We start from the raw sequence: 18,233 nt of genomic DNA, 5'->3' as shown, positions 1-18,233 counted from the left end.
ATATTTTATCATCTGATTTTCCATTTTGTATACAAATGAACTACCAATTATCTTGACAGAGGCAAGGAGAGAGTGAAAATGGAGTAGGTTTTAGAATTGGTTTTGCTGTCAGGATACATACTGTTCAGGACAATGTAACATGGACCACTTTGGCAGCCAACATCTGGATGTCTTACAAAGGGCAGGAGGTATACAATGTGTAAAAACTAAGAGCATGTATTTAAAGACTTATTTTAAAATCTGTGAGATTCTGCCATTAAAAAAATAGAGAGCCATGAAATAGTATACTTTAAATATAACAACCTATTTGTGATATCAAGATCCCAATGAGCATATGATTATATGCAATTTGCAAAATGCATTATTAGACTTATGTGATTATCAAATATGAGATTTATTTTCTTATGTACACATGGCAATCATGTCTACAATTCAAACATCTCTCTGGCTAAATTAATATAAATTGCTGCAATGTGCCAGTAATAAATGAGACAAAAAGAATTCCAGAAGCTGGGAGATGCAAATTAAAGCCAGTGTAAGTTATTTTCACTAGGGCTTTAGACAGAGATCTTTTTATCACTGACTAAAATGTAACATTCTGGGACTACATCAAAAACATGACTCCCCGATTCCCTGTATCTCACACCTAAGCTGGCTCAACACTGGCTCATCATGACTCGGAATCTAAAGAGAGGCTGGCAGCACTTCATAAGTACCTTCCTTACAGTGATGCAATTTGACCTACATTTCCAGTGCCCATTGAAACTTCGTAGGAGGGGGAAGAGGAGAGTTTTTCATTTCTCCTACCCTCTGATTAACTAGGACAGCAAATGCCACTCAAGGGACTGCTACTGGGCAGAAGCAAAGGGGGAAGAAAGTCATGCCAGTAGGAAATTCCACAAGAGAACATTTAGAAATACTGCATTCTCTGATTCTGCAAACAAACTGTCATGGCTTTACAAGACAACAGCAAGGAAGTTGCCCCACTTTACACCATAATCAGCCTAGAACACCATGGGCTGTTTTATTTACTTCAGGCTCCCAGCATGATGAAAATTAAACTTGAACTATAGATTAATCTTTGCCACAGTCTTCTTTTTTTTAAATAAACTTTTAATTTTAGAGTGATTTTAAGTTTACAGAGAAGTTGTAAAGATTAAACAGAGTCCCTATACACCCCACCCCATTTCCCCTATGGTTCACCTCTTAGTGTGCCATATTTGTTATAACTAAGGTACCAATACTGACACATTACTATTAACTGAAGTCCATACTTTATTCAGATTTCCTTAGTTCTTGCCTAATGTCCTTTTTCCACTCCAGGATCCCATCCATATCACATTACATTTAGTTGTCATGTCTCCCTTCTCCTCCTCTAGAACGGGACAGTTTCTCAGACTTTCCTTTTTTGATAACCTTGACAACAGTTTTGAGGAGTACTGTTGAGAAAGTGTTGAATTGTTTGTCCAATGTTTTTCTCAGGATTATAATGAGATTCTTGGATTGGGGGAGGAAGACCACAGAGCTCAAGTGCCACCCTTGTTATGTCATATCAAGTGTACATTTGTCACTGTTGTTAACTGGTCAACTGGCTGAGGTAGTGCCTGTCAGGTTTCTCCCCTGTAAAGGTTCTCCCTCCTCTTTCCATACTGTACTCTGGGGAAGGAAGTGACTGTGCAAGGCCCACATTTAAGGGATGGGCAGTTATGTTACACTTCCTTTCAGGGGATTATTGACAAAAATCGTTTGGAATTCTTCCACACAAAAAATTTATCTACGCTAATTTGCTTTACTTATTCAATCATTTATTTGTATCAGTATGGACTCAGGGGTATGTGCTTTACATTATTATTTTGCTATATATATATTACATATTAGTTATATATTTTTTATTACTATTTATTATAGGTACATTATATATTTTATTTATATTTATTTTATATCTTGGGTTATAATTTAAAACTACATTATTTAGTTAAATCATCCCAGCTGTGACCACTGGGCACTCTTTCAGGCTCCTGTGTCCCTCTGACTACCTCATCATTCATTGTGTGTTGTGTATGTGTGTTTTATTTCATCACTTTCTTGCTTTCTGGCATCAGAATACCCTCCAGGCTCATCTTGCTTATTCCCTGCCCCAGCCATAGAATTAAGTCATGTGTCGTTGTTCCTTTTATTGGAAATGGTATTAGAAACCAAGATCTGGGAGTTGGGGCTTATCAAAGTCTTTTAATGTTTGACACTTTTAAATTTCTGTATGAACTACTTGCATAGTAAATCAACACAATTATCCCATTAAGTATCTTCACTGTGTGGTATAACATGCTAAATCATGAAGAGGATGCTTAGTAATCAAACTACCATCTGACTGGCCAAACTTTCAGGTTTGATATGACAATAAATGCCTTATTGCAAAGAAAGCTCCGGGGCGGGGCTGGGCGGGGGTGGGGGTGGGGGCAATGGAGAAACAGAATGAACTTTTTTTTTTATAAAATGCAAGAAGGTCTCCTCTTTTCTCTCCCTCCGCCCCATTACCATTATATGGTACTTCCTTTATGTCAGCTCTTAATTACCTGAGTTAAAGGAAAATAGAAATATCAGTCAGATCTATCTATGAAATACATTGATGATGACCAATGACAGCAGCTACACCTTCCTATTTATGGTCTGAATATTTTAAGGTTACACATAGTTTATCTTAACTGAGACTAAACTAATCAGCCCAACACAAGGACAGAACCAGGAGCTTCCTGGGCATCAGGGGTTACCTAAAGGGAAACAAACAGATTTCCACAGATAACTGAACAGCACAGAATGGAGTTAAGCACATGCAAAACACACAGGAAAATTCTTCACCTCAGACTCCAGCCATCAGTCTGTGTAAACAGACTATGCTAATAAAATAGTTAGTGACCTCACCCCCCACCTTTTTTTAAATAGAAAATAGGCTGGAGCCAGCACCTAATACTGATTTTCTGTCATCTTTTTCTCACTCAATCTGATTAAGATTTATATTCAGTAAACATTTCTTGAGCCTCTTCTGGGCACTAGACAGCACACTATGCCTAGTGCTTCCAATTAATCCTATAGATTCAAAAGAAATTAGCTCTGTTCCCATTCTGCCCTCCCAGCAGAGTTGTTGGAGTTGTTGGAAGGTAAGTCAGGCCTTGTCAATGCTGAAGGCACAAAGCGGTTTGGAGAAGCACATGGTTTAGAGTCTACTTCCAGAGTTGTCTTATAACATCTTAGAAAAGATCATAACTTCCTATCTGTAAAACAGATATAATCAAACCTACTTCTCAGGGAGAATGCACGGAAAGCAAAGCCCCGGCCCACAGTATGGATTCTGTAAGAATTAGCCTGTGTTCACGCTTTACGTTTCATCATAATCACATCTAGGAAACACTAGGACTGTCCAACTAGGGTGTGCCATTGCCTTTTTTTTCATTGCCACTTTTACTATCTTTGTAAACCCTAAAATCATGATCTTTAAAAAAAGAGTCAATTCCCATGCCCCAGTCAACCTGTCTTTGATAAGTAAACGATGCCCGTTCATTCAAGAGGCACGGACCAGAATGGACAGGAAATATTAACAACGGTAACAGCTAACAATGCCTGAAAGCTTATTTTGCGCCAGACACTGTGTGGATGCAGCACGCCAGGCCTATGAAATAGATATTTTAATTGTCCCTAATTTCCAAATGAGAAACTGAGGCTAGAGAGGTGAAGTAACTTGTGCACAGGTGCCACCCATCTGGGCTAGGCATACTCTCACAGAAAAACCATAACCAACAATAACAGAATTATATCAAACAACTGAACATAAACATCCCTCCCTTACCTCACACTGGTGCTTCCTTTTCAAACACTGTTGCACTGGGTGCTACAGTGGAATGAAAGAATCAGCTAAAATGTATCCTTTGCTACAGAGATGCAAACTGAGAGGGCTTTGGACACTTCTGCCCCCAAAGGGACTCCAAACTGAGACTTCCTACTTCCAAAATATTTTCAATAAATAAAACCCATTGAGGTCTCCCCTACAGCATTTTACAGAAAGTAGCAACTCCCTGGCTTTACTCTTTGGCCCCAGTGATTGCCTCAGGGCGTTCACACTACAGGCCACTTCTAGATGCAGCTAGCTTCTTCAGGGCTCAAGTCATTACCTCTCCATCTAAATGGAGTTAATCACACACACTGATTCCCTAAAACTGGTTTAAGAGATCTCCAGCTGGCTTCCTCATTCATGTTAACATTCCCAACCTGGGCATCCATACTACCCTGTATCAAGGACCTTCTCCCCTCCTGGATTTACCCCCAGGACAATCACAGGCCTGGAGAAGAGCAATCGGTTTTTGGAATTAGATCAGGATTTAAATCCTGTTTTCTACTTAACAAACTATGTGACCTCAAGCAAATCAGTTCACCTCTCCCGATGAGAATTAATGGAGGAGATAAGACCAATAAAGCACAGTGCCTAGCACATTCTAAGTGCCATTATCACCATTATCCCCATTCTACAGATAAGAAATTGAGTCTCCAAGTGGTGAAATAACAAAGGTCGCAGAGCTGGTGAGTGGTAGGGGCCAGGGCTTGAAACCAGTTTTTTCCTTCCTTCTACAACTCTTTATTGAGCACCATGCTTGGCACTTAAGGACATAACTGTGAAACAGACAGACAGGTACCTTGCTCTCATGGTGCTTACATTCTGCTAAGGAAGACAGCCATCGAAACTTCACACAAATAAGTGGAAAGGTGCTTGAAGGAGTAAAAGCAGGGTGCCTGAATACATATGGGTTTGACAGAAAGTAATAAGATCCCTGGAATTTGTCTGGAAGGTCAGGGAAGGCTTCTATGAAGAGGTGGCATTTAAACTGGGACCAGGAGGGTCCAGGAGACAGAAGAGGTGTTCAGAGATGAGGGTGGCAGCAGGCTCTCCAGGCAAGGGAAACTCTGAGAAAGCATGTCATATTCGAGGAACTAAGAAGCCAGAGCACCTGAGGAGGCTGGACAGGTAGGTGGGGCCAGATCAGAGGACCACGGTAGAGCATGGTAAGGATTCTCCATGTCATCCATCACTGAGGCAATGGTAAGGCATCAAATGATTGGCTGCCCTTGATGAAACAGTAGTAAAATGCTTATTCTGACCCCAGCTCCCTGAGGTCAGGGCCATTTGGTATCTTTTTATCGTCTGTACTTCTAGGACACAGCAAGTATACTTTTGATAAATATTTATGAGCCATATGAAAGAATCTTTGGGAAAGACAAACCACTTCTCCCTCTTTCTAAGTCCACAGCTGATGCTTCTATTAAAGTTCCTATTGCTGATTATTATAGATGGGTGTGAACCTCTTTTCACTGTTTGGTCATAAGTTTCTGGAAAGCAGAGTAAATATCTTATTTATTTTTCTATCTCTCAAAGCCAAATACTCAATAGTTATGGATTGAAACATATCCTCTTTTAACAGCTAAAAATCTCTTCTTCTATCTCTAGATTGCCTGAGTAAGAATCTTCACCCTACCTTAGTGAAATAGATCTGAAGGGATAATTGGCAAGGATTAAAGAAAAAAAAAGTTCTGCTTTCCTTTTGCAGCTTAATTTTAACAACAAAAACCCATCTCACCAATGTGTGACTGAAATTACAATTTTTATATTTTAGTTATATTGTACAGTTCGCATGCATTTTTTCTAATCTTAGTTTAATTTTAACCAACAACAAAATGCCCCAACAGAAGGTCGTTCAGTGATTTTCCAATTCTTCTGAGAATTGTTCAGATTCTCTCTTTGAGTATTTAAAAACTCTGATAAGGGTAGGGTAACTGTTTAGGCTACTTATATTAAAAGACAGAACTGAGTTATAACCAATAGCTCATATACTTGAGGGTTTATTTTGGGATTTCAGGAGATGAGGATGATAAGATAAAATGATGAAACTGGGATTATGAATATGCTACTAGGGTGTGCTAGTAATTTTCTGTTTGATCCTTTTTCCATCCCCAGACCAATTTTCCACCATTCTGGCCCTGCTCTGTGCCCCAGAGGCTGACCTCTATGGGTAGCATCGCTAGGTTCCTGCAGTCAGGCTTCCAGGTGGGTTTGGCCAATAGAAGGCACTGGAAGGAGATCAAAGAGGGAGGAAAGAAAGTGGAGGAGGGGAGTATTGCTTCTTTATTCTCTCCCCGGTCTGGGCTGCATTTTCTGGCAGTGGCTGAATCCCTCCAGGGCTATTGCGCCTGTCAGACAGCCCCTCCTCTTTGGCTCTAGCTCTCTCTTTGGACACCAGGAATGAATGCTATTTCTTCTCTTTGCTCCTTTGGACCTAGCAGTGATAACAGCTTCCCGTTGCTGTTAGTTTCTGGGTGACAGGAACCCCATGTCACCCTTAACTCTGCCCACTCTCTGAAAATAACCCCTTCATTAAAGTCCTGAACCATCAGAGTTGGACTCTGTTTCCAGCCAGAACTAAGAATTCAAACCATAGACTTGTAAAACCAGCAGTCTCCCTCCTTTGCATGTGAGCAGTTATCACGAAGGTTATTCATTTTCCAGAGCAATTCCTTCACACCAAGCACTGCATGTAAGCTCTTAGGTTTCTCAGGCAGAAGTGACACCTTTTAAACTGGTCAGTTCAAGAGAACATGAGAGGGCGCTCTTGAAAAACAGCTGGCAGAATGGAGGGGCTGACACTTAACAATTCTCTAGGCAGGAGTCTGCTACATGTGAAAAATAAAATGTTTACAAAGAGATGCCACCTCCTCCTATTTCTCCCTGGGTTTCCTCTCCCTGAGAGCTTTGGAATCAAAGTCAGCACTGTATTTTCACACTGAATACCCAGAAGTTGTATCACTGCCTGGGGAAGTTGTCCTGTGTGTCACTTCACTTTGCTATTTTCTCAGACCTGAGGATCTGCTTACCACGAGCCAAGGCACACAGAAAGAAAAGCCAACCATCTTGTATTACTAGCCACCTGCCTGTGACCTTTCCTTCTTTCTCTCTTTCACAGGGTACGTCTGCACTAGGCAAAAGATGAACAGGATGAGAAATTCTGCTTTGCTCAGCCTCGCTTGTCTCTTTAACACAGCTGACCAGGTTAGCACTTTTCCAATGGCAAGGACTGGCATATGCTTATACCATAATCTGCTCTGAGCTCCTTCAGATTTTTTTACCAAGGCGACTGGATTTGAGGTTAGATGTTAATTGAAATCACCTGGGAGTCTCTAAACACTCCACCTTGCTTTCACTTGGCAGGACTACCCTGGAGGTTACTATATTTCTGAATATTGGGGCATTCTTCTGATCAATCAAGAGCTGATTGAAAGAATCCTTCTAGGAGGTTGATAAGAATCCATGGGGCTTATGTCAACAAGCCACTCCAACAAAGACTCCAAATGTCTCCCTCTGCAACCAGCAGGCATTCAGAGCTGACAGCAAGAGTTGCTAAGATAAAGACAGGCAGATACACTACAGTCTGCAGAAAAGATGCTCGGCTACACTTCAGCGAAAGCTGGCCAAAGAGCGAGATAGCTCTCATGTCCCACCCCAGGGGGGAGGCCTCTCTCTTCAGCCTGAAGGAAACACTGAGAAGCAGTGGGATTAACAAAACTTGGTTCTCACTGTAGTGTATCCATTTCTAACACTTGTTACCCTTAAGTGTTCATTTCAAAGGATATTTTATTGGCAAACTCTATAAGCAGCTAGGTGGACATACATGAAATGTTAATAGTGGTACCTCTAGGTAGTAGAAGTATGAGTAACTTTTATTTCCTTCTGTGTATTTGTGAAATTTTCCAAATTTTCTACAAACACCTCTGACTTATGCAAATCAGGGAATAATTATTAAACAAAAACCCTATAAGCATTCTGGAATTTCAGCTTTCTGTAAGAACCAAGTTTATGTAATTCTTGAAACTCAAAATCCAAGTTACATTTCTTAGCTTTTGTGTATTTTAAGATTTTCAATACTACTTTTTATGAACTATGTTTTCAATTTAAGAAACTACTCTAAATGTAAAAAACAAGAATGATGAACTGGGTTTAATGTGTAAATTTTTTCTGGGACACATCACAACCTTAACTGAGATAATTTAGACTCTTCGAGGTCAAAATTCACTATTTTCATACTCTGAAGCACTCCTAATACAGATGAAAAATGGAACTGTTTCTTTTTGTAAGAATACCATGCAATATCATATGCATGATATCATATGCAACGATATGGCTAAGAGACTACAGATAAAACACAGACTGGTGTTTCTTGCACCACAAATGTTAGCCAGTAAAAACTTTCCAGTCTATAGCTGATTAACACTTGACACCAGCTCTCTGGAAAAGAAAGCTAATCGTTGCTGGCAGTCAGCTAAAGCAACAGACACACTCAGAAACCTGCCTACTACGACATCATCACTGCTGTTTACTATGACAACTGATTTTTCAATTTAGTGCCATTTATAGTTCTAAACAGAAAGCTGGAATATGTACTAGCTTTCTAGGAGCTACCTTTCTCATTATCTATAATAGCTAAACATGTATTATTCACTGTCTTGTGTTGAAATAAATTAACAAGGAATCTTAGAAACTATAAACATCTTTACTAGCTTCAGGAAGCTGGTAAATTTGAACAAGTGACTCCATTTAAACTGTCCTAATGTAATGGCAAATGGTCTCTTTTCCAGCTTCGATTTATAGTTATAACTACCAGAACAATAATAATCAACAGGGTGAGGAGTACAGGGAGCAGAGACTAGAGTCTTAAATATCTCCTCTTAAGAGCAGCTAAGAGGAGATATTTAATCTCCTTTTGTGTTCAGTACTTTAAAACTTAAGGATAAAAAAGTGAATAAAATACAAAGCAATGAAAAGTATGCATTTTTCAATACAGAACTGTGTTAGCACTCTTCACGATTAAGTTCAAGGATCCTAAAGGTTCAAAATGTCTGCAAAAATGAGACCTTAATACAAATTAGAAATGCAAGAGACCATGAGAAAATTAGATTTTTGACTACTGTTGTTAACAGAACATGTTTAAAAGCTGTAGAAATCAGTGCCTGAAACAAATTAGAAAAAGAGAGATAATTTAAAAACTAGTGTTAAATGCTAAAATGAGGTTCTAAAGCTACAGAAAAGTCTTGTGACGTCTCTATGGCCAAACAAGGACCACCATATTGCCATTATGATCATGTTGATGGTTCAGACGACAATGAAACTTTAAAACTGAGGCGGAAAAGGCCTAACATACAACCCTATTATTAACAGAACACTGTCTGGAGACTTAATTAAACAAAAGCGTCAAGTGCTCCTCTCAAAATCTCTTGTAGTGATGGACCTGAAGAGCAGAAAACAGGGCAGACCATTTAAAAGAAGAGTCCAGGGGTTGGGAGGACAAGTGACTACACCAAAGGTGGTAATTACATCCTGGGGAAGTAAAAAAGGCCAGACTAAAGGGCTCCAAGAGGTACTTCAAAACCAGCTAATCATGGGAAGACGAGGTGGGGTAAATCAGCGGCTTCTCAACTGGTTATCTGTGGGGAAATAAAAAGACGCTGGGACTCCAGAGCAAGAGTAAACAAAAGCGGCTGCAAATGACCAAGGAAACCATTAGATACCTCCATTACACACCAATGTGCCCACAGTAAGAGGTTAATCGTAGGTTCACGCATCTCTAATTCAGCGTGGGACCTTGAGTAACCGGATAAAGGGCTTCTGCAATTGGTAAACCACCATTCTAGAACTGCCCTCAGCAAAAGCATGGGTAGTCAAAGTACCCAGGGGTTCTCCTGCCAACAGTAATATGCTGCAAGGGTAACTGCTTACCTTTTGTAAACCATATTCTCAGCTAAAAAACAGGGGAAAATATGCTCTTCTCTGACTTCAAAAGATGAGAGTATAAAACAGGAAAATATGTGAAAACACTCTGAATAAAATCACATTGTATTTGCACATTTTACTGATTGAAGCATAGTTTAACTTATACTCTAAAGGCTATATAAACATAGATTGTCCCTTCAGCTTATAAGATGGAAGGTCTAAAATGTTTATTTTAAGGTATTAGCAAGAATACAATGAAAGCAGCTAGACATTTCAAGAGACAGAAACAAACGCAGGGCAGTTTGGGACATTTAGTGCAGAGGCCAATAACAGTATTTATCTCACTGTGTCCTGAAGGGATCACTGTGCATTGGGTAAAAATGTTCTTCACAGGGACTCTGTTACCAAAAAATGGTTAAATTACAGTCCATGTGCTTTTCTTCTAAAATATCAGGGAAATGCATAGTTTTATAAAAGATTACCACATAAGAAATGGATAAATATGTTACTACACTTACAGTGGTAAGATTAGCTGAAATGGAAATAGGTGGTGTGGAGCCACAAGATTGTGTCTCAAACTGGGGTTTAAGAGGCATGTAGGATTGGGAGGGAAAGAAGTGTTGCAAGTATTAAATGTGATAGATAATGCACAAAGTAACGCACACACAGAGGCCCACAAATGTTTAGACCGTGGACGTCCGTGGTTTTACCAGCCCTGCGTCCACTCCCCGCTGCTGAGAAATGATAATTGCCCCCAAAAGTACTTTCTTGGTGAGGCAGGAACCAAGGCGCCTGCCAGCACGCAGTCTGAGCCTGAGAGAGACACACTCAGTAGAGAGAGGGGTTAAAAACAATTGGAGAAGTTATGAAGTCCGGCACGCCGAGGACACTCTCCACCGAGTCCCGCTACGTGGATCCCTGAAGCTGCTCTGGATCTGATCCATTCTGAGGTCTGGTTCTTCAGCTCTATTGTCAATGCTGGGAGCTACACCACATCCTTCCAGCAACCTCCTTTTTCACTTAAAGTGGCCAGATTTAGTTTCTGTTGCTTACAACCGAAGACCTTTAGCTGATTAGTCATTATTTTGAGTCTAGAAGATGCAATTTTCTCAGAGATTTGGGAGATAAAATGTAATTTGATTGGCAAGTAATTTAGACTTAATTTTATGGTAAAACAAAGGCATGCATCATGGAGTAGAATACAAAATTCATGTCGAATTTTAAGATAATGGATTGTTCTTTGGAGATTGTTAAAGATCTGCTTCCTCCCACTTTTCACTCTCTCTCCCTGCCCCATGCAAGTGTCTTTAGCAAGGGGTTTAAGAAGCACTGGTATAGAGATTAACTTTCCTTAACTTTTAGAATTTGATCTCAGGCCAGGCAAGACCTGTGGAAGAACTGCCCTGCCCTAACTGTAAGCAAAAAAATGATCACTGTTTTAAGGCACAAAATTTTGGAGAGGGTCATTATTACTCAGCAATAGATAACTGATAGATGTGCTTCATGAATTATCATAATATGTCTACATTCTTTTATTCCATGCATTTCCTAAAGTTTCCTAGGAAGGAACTCAACACTCCAGTGTTTCCAAATAACTGTCAGAGGCAGATGTGGTTACACTTCTCATTCTTTACAGCCAGGTCAATGCTTCTAAGTCCACAGAAACAATGAAATGTACCTCAGTCAGAACACAGAGGTTTAGGCAGGAGGTAGAACATACTCCAAAGCCCAGCTAACTTAGGTGAAAATAAAGTGAAAATTTTCTCTAGTTATCATAGTTATACCACAAGGATGCAGGTACAAACAGGGTTGAGCTGGAATTGAAGGTAACTGGCTAAAAGAAGAAAAATGAAGCAAAATTGCTATGTCTCAAAACTTAGTTTAAAAACTAGAGAACTCAAAACAGATTCTCCCTTTAACAGTTTCTCTGCCTGGAACCGCCTTCCATATAAACTTGAAAAATGAGAAAAACCCTCTTTTAAAAGCTCACCACATACTATCTAGAGAAAATGCTTGCTTTAGGTTACCATCCATTCAACAACTATTTACGGAGCACCAACTCTATGCCTGTGAGCCCCTGAGCACTCCTTTTTCTTCTTCTTCTTTTTTTTTTGATAGTGATGCCAGGGTAAAGGGAGCATGACTGGGTGAAACTAGACCACACACCTGTCTTGGTCAAGGTAACTGGTCTGGTTAGAGGGTTTAGGCTGATGAATGCAGCAAACAAGGCTCTGCCCTCGCGCAAACCTATATCTAGAAGGGGGGAAATATTAGTAGCTAATATTGTCATTATCAGCACTATTATCACTATCATTACTGTTATTATTATGCCCTCACTCCTCCCACCACTTCTTCCTCCTTGGATACTGCTAAGTATCTGGCACTCTGCTAAGCACTTATCATTTAATCTTCACAACAGCTTAGCATGGTATTATCCACATTTTACAGATGAGGAGACTGAGTTCTAACTGGACAAGAGCAACACAGGAAGTGCTGGAGCTCATGCTTTTAACCACTAGCCTAGACTCCCTCCATACATATGAATTCCTTACAGTTTTATAAGAATTTCAACAGCGGGAAAAGAATCCTTCACAACAAGAAATGAGGCACAACATACTCTCTTTATCAATGCCTATGCGTCTGTGTTTTCAGTGAGTTTCTTCTAAAACCTGATATTTATTTAGTCCTGTATGGAATTTTTTCTTTCCTGTTGGAAGAGTCTGGAAAATATTCTTGCTTATTAGTAATATAGAAAACATTTTTAAAGGCATTTGAGAAAGCATATTTCACTTCTCATTCAATACAACACAGACCATGAGGGAAATTGGTCATCTCGGGGAATGAGGCCTCATTTAGCCACATATAGGAGATGTTTTCCATTAGTATGTTTATTCTTTAATAACTTTATCATTTTTTCCTCATTATAAAAGCAGCATATGCTACCTAAAACAAACAAACAAACAAAAAAAAGCATAAAGAGAAAAGATCATCCACAATATTATTACCTAGAGGTAACAAGCTCCTATTAGTATTTGGTGTACGTCCTTCCAGATACTTGCTTTTAGGTTTCTATACACAGGGCTTTCATCCACCTTAAAAATCACACATTAAACATATTCTCATGCTATCCTCTGTTCTCCTAAACATCATTCCCATGTCAGTAAATATCAACTTGCATCATCCTGTTTAAAGATTGCACAGTATTTTATTTCACTGTATGGATAGGCTCTAATTGACTTAATCAACCCTTTATTAATAGGCATTCAGATTACTTTCTGTGTTTTGCTATTACAAAAACCAGGGTAGTGAGGAGTCTGGCACACACATCTATGCACCCTTGACTGACTGGTTCTTTAAGATAAATTCCTAGATGTTGGCTTCGCATTTTATTTCATGATTTTGTTGGATTCATATTGCCCCAAGTGTCATCCAGAAAATATGTACCAAATTTACCTTTTTCAAAAGAAGGAAACCCTTAAATGTTAAGTGTAATAACATACTTTACATTTCTAACATTTAGATTAAATGGCCAAGAACTTTAAAACTGCAATTTATCACTAAGTATCTAAAATATCAATTCAGGCCTCTGATATTGCATTAGGTTTACCTTTGGAGGAGGGAAATTCTAAAACACCCAATTAGTGGGTTTTATTTCCAGCATAATGTGGTTTTGAAAAGTTAAACTCCAAAAAGAACATATTTGCTGCAAAACAAGCAATTAGTAGAGAATTCTAAAAGGCAGGAAGAGAAGTAAAAAATAATCAATTATAGCAACCACTAGGTCACCAAATCTGCATCCTATACAATGGCCAAGAGAAAAGGGTCAAGAGAGAGAAAAGGTGAAAAGAAGAAGAAGCGACTCTCAGAGCTTCAGTGACGGCCGGATGAAATTACACACAGACATATACATCTACATGCTCTGTACACACCAATCCTGGAGCTAATCTCCAGGGGTTAGAACACAAGAGGAATCTTTGTGTGCTTTATTTGAGCAAACATCATGCAGAGGGGGGTGGAGGAGGCTGCATACAGGTAAGAGCGGCTCCTTAGCAGCTTGAGGCCTAGTATCAATTACTTCCCTTCCAGGGCACAGGGAGGGTAACAGGAACTTGAGGCGTAAGACAGCTCCAAAGGCACTGATTCCCTTCAAAACCATCACACAGGACAGGGCTCACTCATCAAGCTCTACAGAAAACTGGGCAAAGTGAGAACATTTTTAGCAATAAATAATTTACTGGTGAGTACAACGCGTGTGCTAAGAAGGGAAGGCCACACACCAAAACTAGTAACAACTAACTGTACTGGAGTCTCATGCTAATGGGGACGATGGGGGCATTAGTTAAAGTCTGCATACCGAAAGCACTGAATACTTGAGATGGCAAATGGCTGCGGGGAGTGCTGCTTGGTGACTTCATAAACCTATAGGACTTCCGGGCCTTCTCGGCAAGGGGGTCAGCAAACTATGGCCCATGCATGGGTCAAATCCAGCCTCAGCCTGTACACACCATGAGCTGCTGCCTGTACACAACATTTTTAAATGGTTGAAAAAAATTTTTTAATATTTCATGGCATATAAAAATTATATGAAATTCAAGCATCAGTGTCCACAAAGTTTTACTGGAATGCAGCCATGCCAACTCACTTTTATCTATGGCTGCTTTCTCCATGCACTGACAGAGGTGGAAGGTGTGACGGGGACCTGGGTGGCCAGCGAAGTTGAAAACATTTACTACCTCATCCTTTACAGAAAGTTTGCTGATCTCTGTTCTAGGCCATAAAAATCAAGTCGTTTTTGAATGGTTCACAGCTCTCAACCTTGGTACATGCTTATTAGTTTGGCTCTGACATACCCAGGATTTAGACATAGCCTGCCAGCCTAACAGAGAATGCAACCCCATTGTTAAGAACAGTAGACAGGTCTAATAGGACCTATAGATGCTGGGGTACCTACCCATGATAACCAGAAAGATGTGAAAGGCTTTTCTGAATTGAAAGCAGGATGGTCCCAGAAGGTTTATGTGGGAATGAGTATGATTAAAGGTTTTCTCTTTGAAAGAACGTATGAGCTATCTCCTTCTACAGACGAGAATAAAACCATCCTCAAAAGGGCTACCACCTTTGAGCACTTACTAGGGGCCTATGACTGAGCAAAGCCTTTTGCGTTTCTTACCTCATTTAATGGTCATCTTTTCTAGACTCTGAGAGGCAGGCTGGCTGGCTGGCTCAGGAAATGGGAATCAAATCCAGGTTCGAGTCTAAAGCCTGTGTTCCTAACCACTCTCCAACTTGAAAGCAAAGGGCAAGAATGCTCACCAGGAATAAATGAGAGGGAAAGGGAAAAACCACAGGAATACCGGAAGCAAGTTTATTTTTATGGCCATGAGCATTTTATTCATCTCTCTCTTCACTCATAATATCCTCTCTTCCTTCAATGTTTAAAGAAAGGAAAATACAATTCACTTCTTCCAGAATCTTTGCTGGAGAGCAGTAGAGAGTGGAACTGAATGAACCATTCACTCCAAGAACTGGTTGTCAAGCTCAAGCCTCTGCCTATCGACCATCAATGTATTCGGTCTAAATTTTTAAGTATAATTGAGAAACAGCCACAATGCACCTAGGGCCAGCATGTCAAGCCCTCTATGTGTATGCATGGCTTATCAACTGACAGACAACAGTTTGCTGTGGGAACAAAATGGCAGTGCTTTTGCACCCTTAAGACCACATGACAAGGTTAAGACAACTTTAAAAGGCAAGTACTGAGCACAAAGATATACTTTTTCTTATTTTTTTCTCTTAAGAATTATTCTAACTCCCATTTTATTTAATAAAAACATATATCTCTTATTAGGGGGGCCCAGGACCTCTCCTATAAAACTATAGACCCCTCCCCAGAAAAATACACATACACAAAAAAGATTAGGTCACAACCATAGGGGGTGCAGGAATCTCCTGAAGCCCACTCATGACTCCTTGAGGTCCACAGACTGCCAAAATAATCCTAGCTCTAAAAGCATATTACGAAATGCCTGTTTTACAGGACCAGGGTAAAGACCACAGAGCTAGCTCTCATCATCTTTTATAGCGTCAGAGGCTAATATTAAATAAATACTCAAAGAAACTTCCTTAACTAGACTCTCATACTCTCAAAGAACAAATCTAATGACTTGAGTAAATCACCAAACCTAAAGTCATACATGTGCAAAGTCCAAATCAGTTTTCTTATAGTTTAAAATCTGCTACTTCTTTCTGCTCACAGAGATTTCCCTAGGAAAGGAAGAAATGTTAGTATGGCATAGAGCTTGAGTCTCTTCTACTTTAACATTCATGAACATGTGAATATATAATAAACTGTATAAAAGAAAACCACTTGTAAGATTTATTAAAAGATGTTCTCTCACTATATATGAGACGGAGAAAAGTCAATTAAAAGAGTGCTTAAATGTTCAATACAAAAGATGTGTCAATGCAATTGCCAGTTATGCGGCTGACAAAGCAGATTTTTTCAAGTTCAGAAAGGCTCAAATTTTGCTGTGTTTCCCACCACTTGAGTCAAGAATGTTCAGAAATGTTTATTTTCAGGTATACCTCAAACTTTAAAGTCTTTCCAATCTCTCTTGGTCTTATTACTTCAGAAAATTCCTGGCACTGCCCAACAAAATACAAAATGAACTTATAAGTGTTTCGCCAGGACTCCATCTACGAATCACGGATAGCCTGCCTCATGAAAATTTAAGTTACAGGGAGCAGTGATACTTTCCCATCAACAACATTAAAGATTATTTTAAGTCACTAGATACTGTTTCCAAATCAGTATTATGATGATACAGCCAAGTAACAAGTAACTTAAAAAGAACACCCTTTCACCACTTGACTATTACTTTTTTTTTTTTGACTATTATCTTTTAAACAACAATGATCCCCTCCAAAATGCCACTTGGGATAGACAGTCAACTGACACTTCAACTTACAATATGTAGTACTTAAGATTTAAAGTAATTCATCTTTTGGTTAGAGTGTCTTCTCTGCCTGTAAACCAAGAAAATGCACAGGATCCCAAACCCATGCACAGCCAGCATTTAGGCCAATATTTTTTCAAAACCAGGAGATTTCCCACGGTGGGGGAGGGCAAGTTATACCTCAAAATATTCACTCAAGGTAAATTTTTTTTTGCCTTTGTGCTAAAACTCAAAGGTGCTAACTCTTTAGAGAACTGTTAAAGAGCATTACTGAAGTTTAGACTTCATATATACGAATAAAATTCCATGCATACTGATTTCTCACTAGAGGTGATACACCCTTCACTGTCATCCATTTGCATATACAGCTCTTCCTCTACAACTAAGAGAAAACCGGGAGAATGAACCCAATTTGCTTAAGGAAACTGAAACAACCAAATCCATACTCGATAAATACTTCATCCCTAATATGAAGAAGCGAGGTACCTGGGGGGCAGAAATATTGGAAAGTAACTCACAGAATATCAAACCTGGGTTGAAAACTCAGACCCGCTTCTTGCAGCTCACTGAATCGATCCCACTGGAGATCAAATCAGCCGGACTGCTGCAGCTCGTTTCCTCTCGCCCCTCACCATCGAAATGTTGCCATTTGCGAGAAACCCATCGAAGTTGAATCAAAGTGACTTTTGGGAAAAGACACCAGTATCACCGGCAGTGTGCTCCAGAAATGTGTAACTCTACACACTAGGCATCGTTTCTCATCGAGCACCTCCCTCTCCCTTCACTTGCGACTTCCCCTTAAGATGGGGGCAGTTTTTGAAAATCACAGAGAAAAATAAATAAGAGCACCCCATCCCGGTCATCGACGGGGATTCCAGCGCCCAGGGAGGACGCCCGGCAGCCGGCTCCCAGTAGCTGCGCGAACTCCCCCCGCAGCTCGCTAAATGTCTCGGGCCCCCTTTCCCAGCACCCGCCCGAGCCCCGAGGGGAAGGGGGCGGCCGCCGAGGCCGTAACCGCACCACCTGGAACCCGGGGCCTTTTTCGCTCGCCGGCCGCGCCCCGCGCAAGTATCCGCGGGCGAGACCCGCCCAGGCGCGCGTGGGCGCCAACTTCGCAGGGACCCTCACGCCGCGCCCCCTCTGTGCCCTGGCTCCCCCGACTCCCGTGCTCAGGCGGGCAGGGCGCCCCCTCCGCCCACCCCGCCCCCCCCAGGAGAGCGAGCGCACCACTAGCAGCGGTAGCGGGAATGGGGCGGCGGGGCCGCGGTGGCTGTCCCCCGGGAGGCGCGGGGGGCTTGGACCCCGCGTGGCCCCCGCCGCCCCGGCGGCGCCCAGGCGAGCTCACCTGGCGTTTGGCGGAGGCCTCCGGGGCGGCCTCTGGGCGTGGGCCGGACGGGGGCAGCGGGGGGCGGGGGGGGGCGGCAGAGGCCGGGGCCGCACCGGGGCCGCCGCCACCGCCCGCCTGGCTTCGCCCC

General features: G+C 41.0%; 1 protein-coding gene across 11 annotated transcripts in view; it reads right to left on the bottom strand.

Moving 5' to 3' along the window:
- The window catches only part of ATXN7 (ataxin 7), a 140,206-nt gene extending 122,062 nt beyond the window's left edge, over positions 1–18,144 (bottom strand). For all 11 annotated transcript variants that reach the window (XM_029243589.1, XM_029243580.1, XM_029243582.1 and 8 more), the window contains exon 1: positions 18,104–18,144. The gene's annotated coding sequence lies outside the window, so the exon portion shown is untranslated. The remainder of the gene's footprint in view (positions 1–18,103) is intronic.
- Between the last annotated feature and the right edge of the window lie 89 nt (positions 18,145–18,233).

This window comes from Monodon monoceros, unplaced genomic scaffold (assembly GCF_005190385.1).
Source record: "Monodon monoceros isolate NGI ecotype Baffin Bay Population unplaced genomic scaffold, NGI_Narwhal_1 Super_Scaffold_3, whole genome shotgun sequence".
In the NCBI taxonomy this organism is placed as follows: domain Eukaryota; kingdom Metazoa; phylum Chordata; class Mammalia; order Artiodactyla; family Monodontidae; genus Monodon; species Monodon monoceros.
This window is presented reverse-complemented; position numbering and strand designations above follow the sequence as displayed.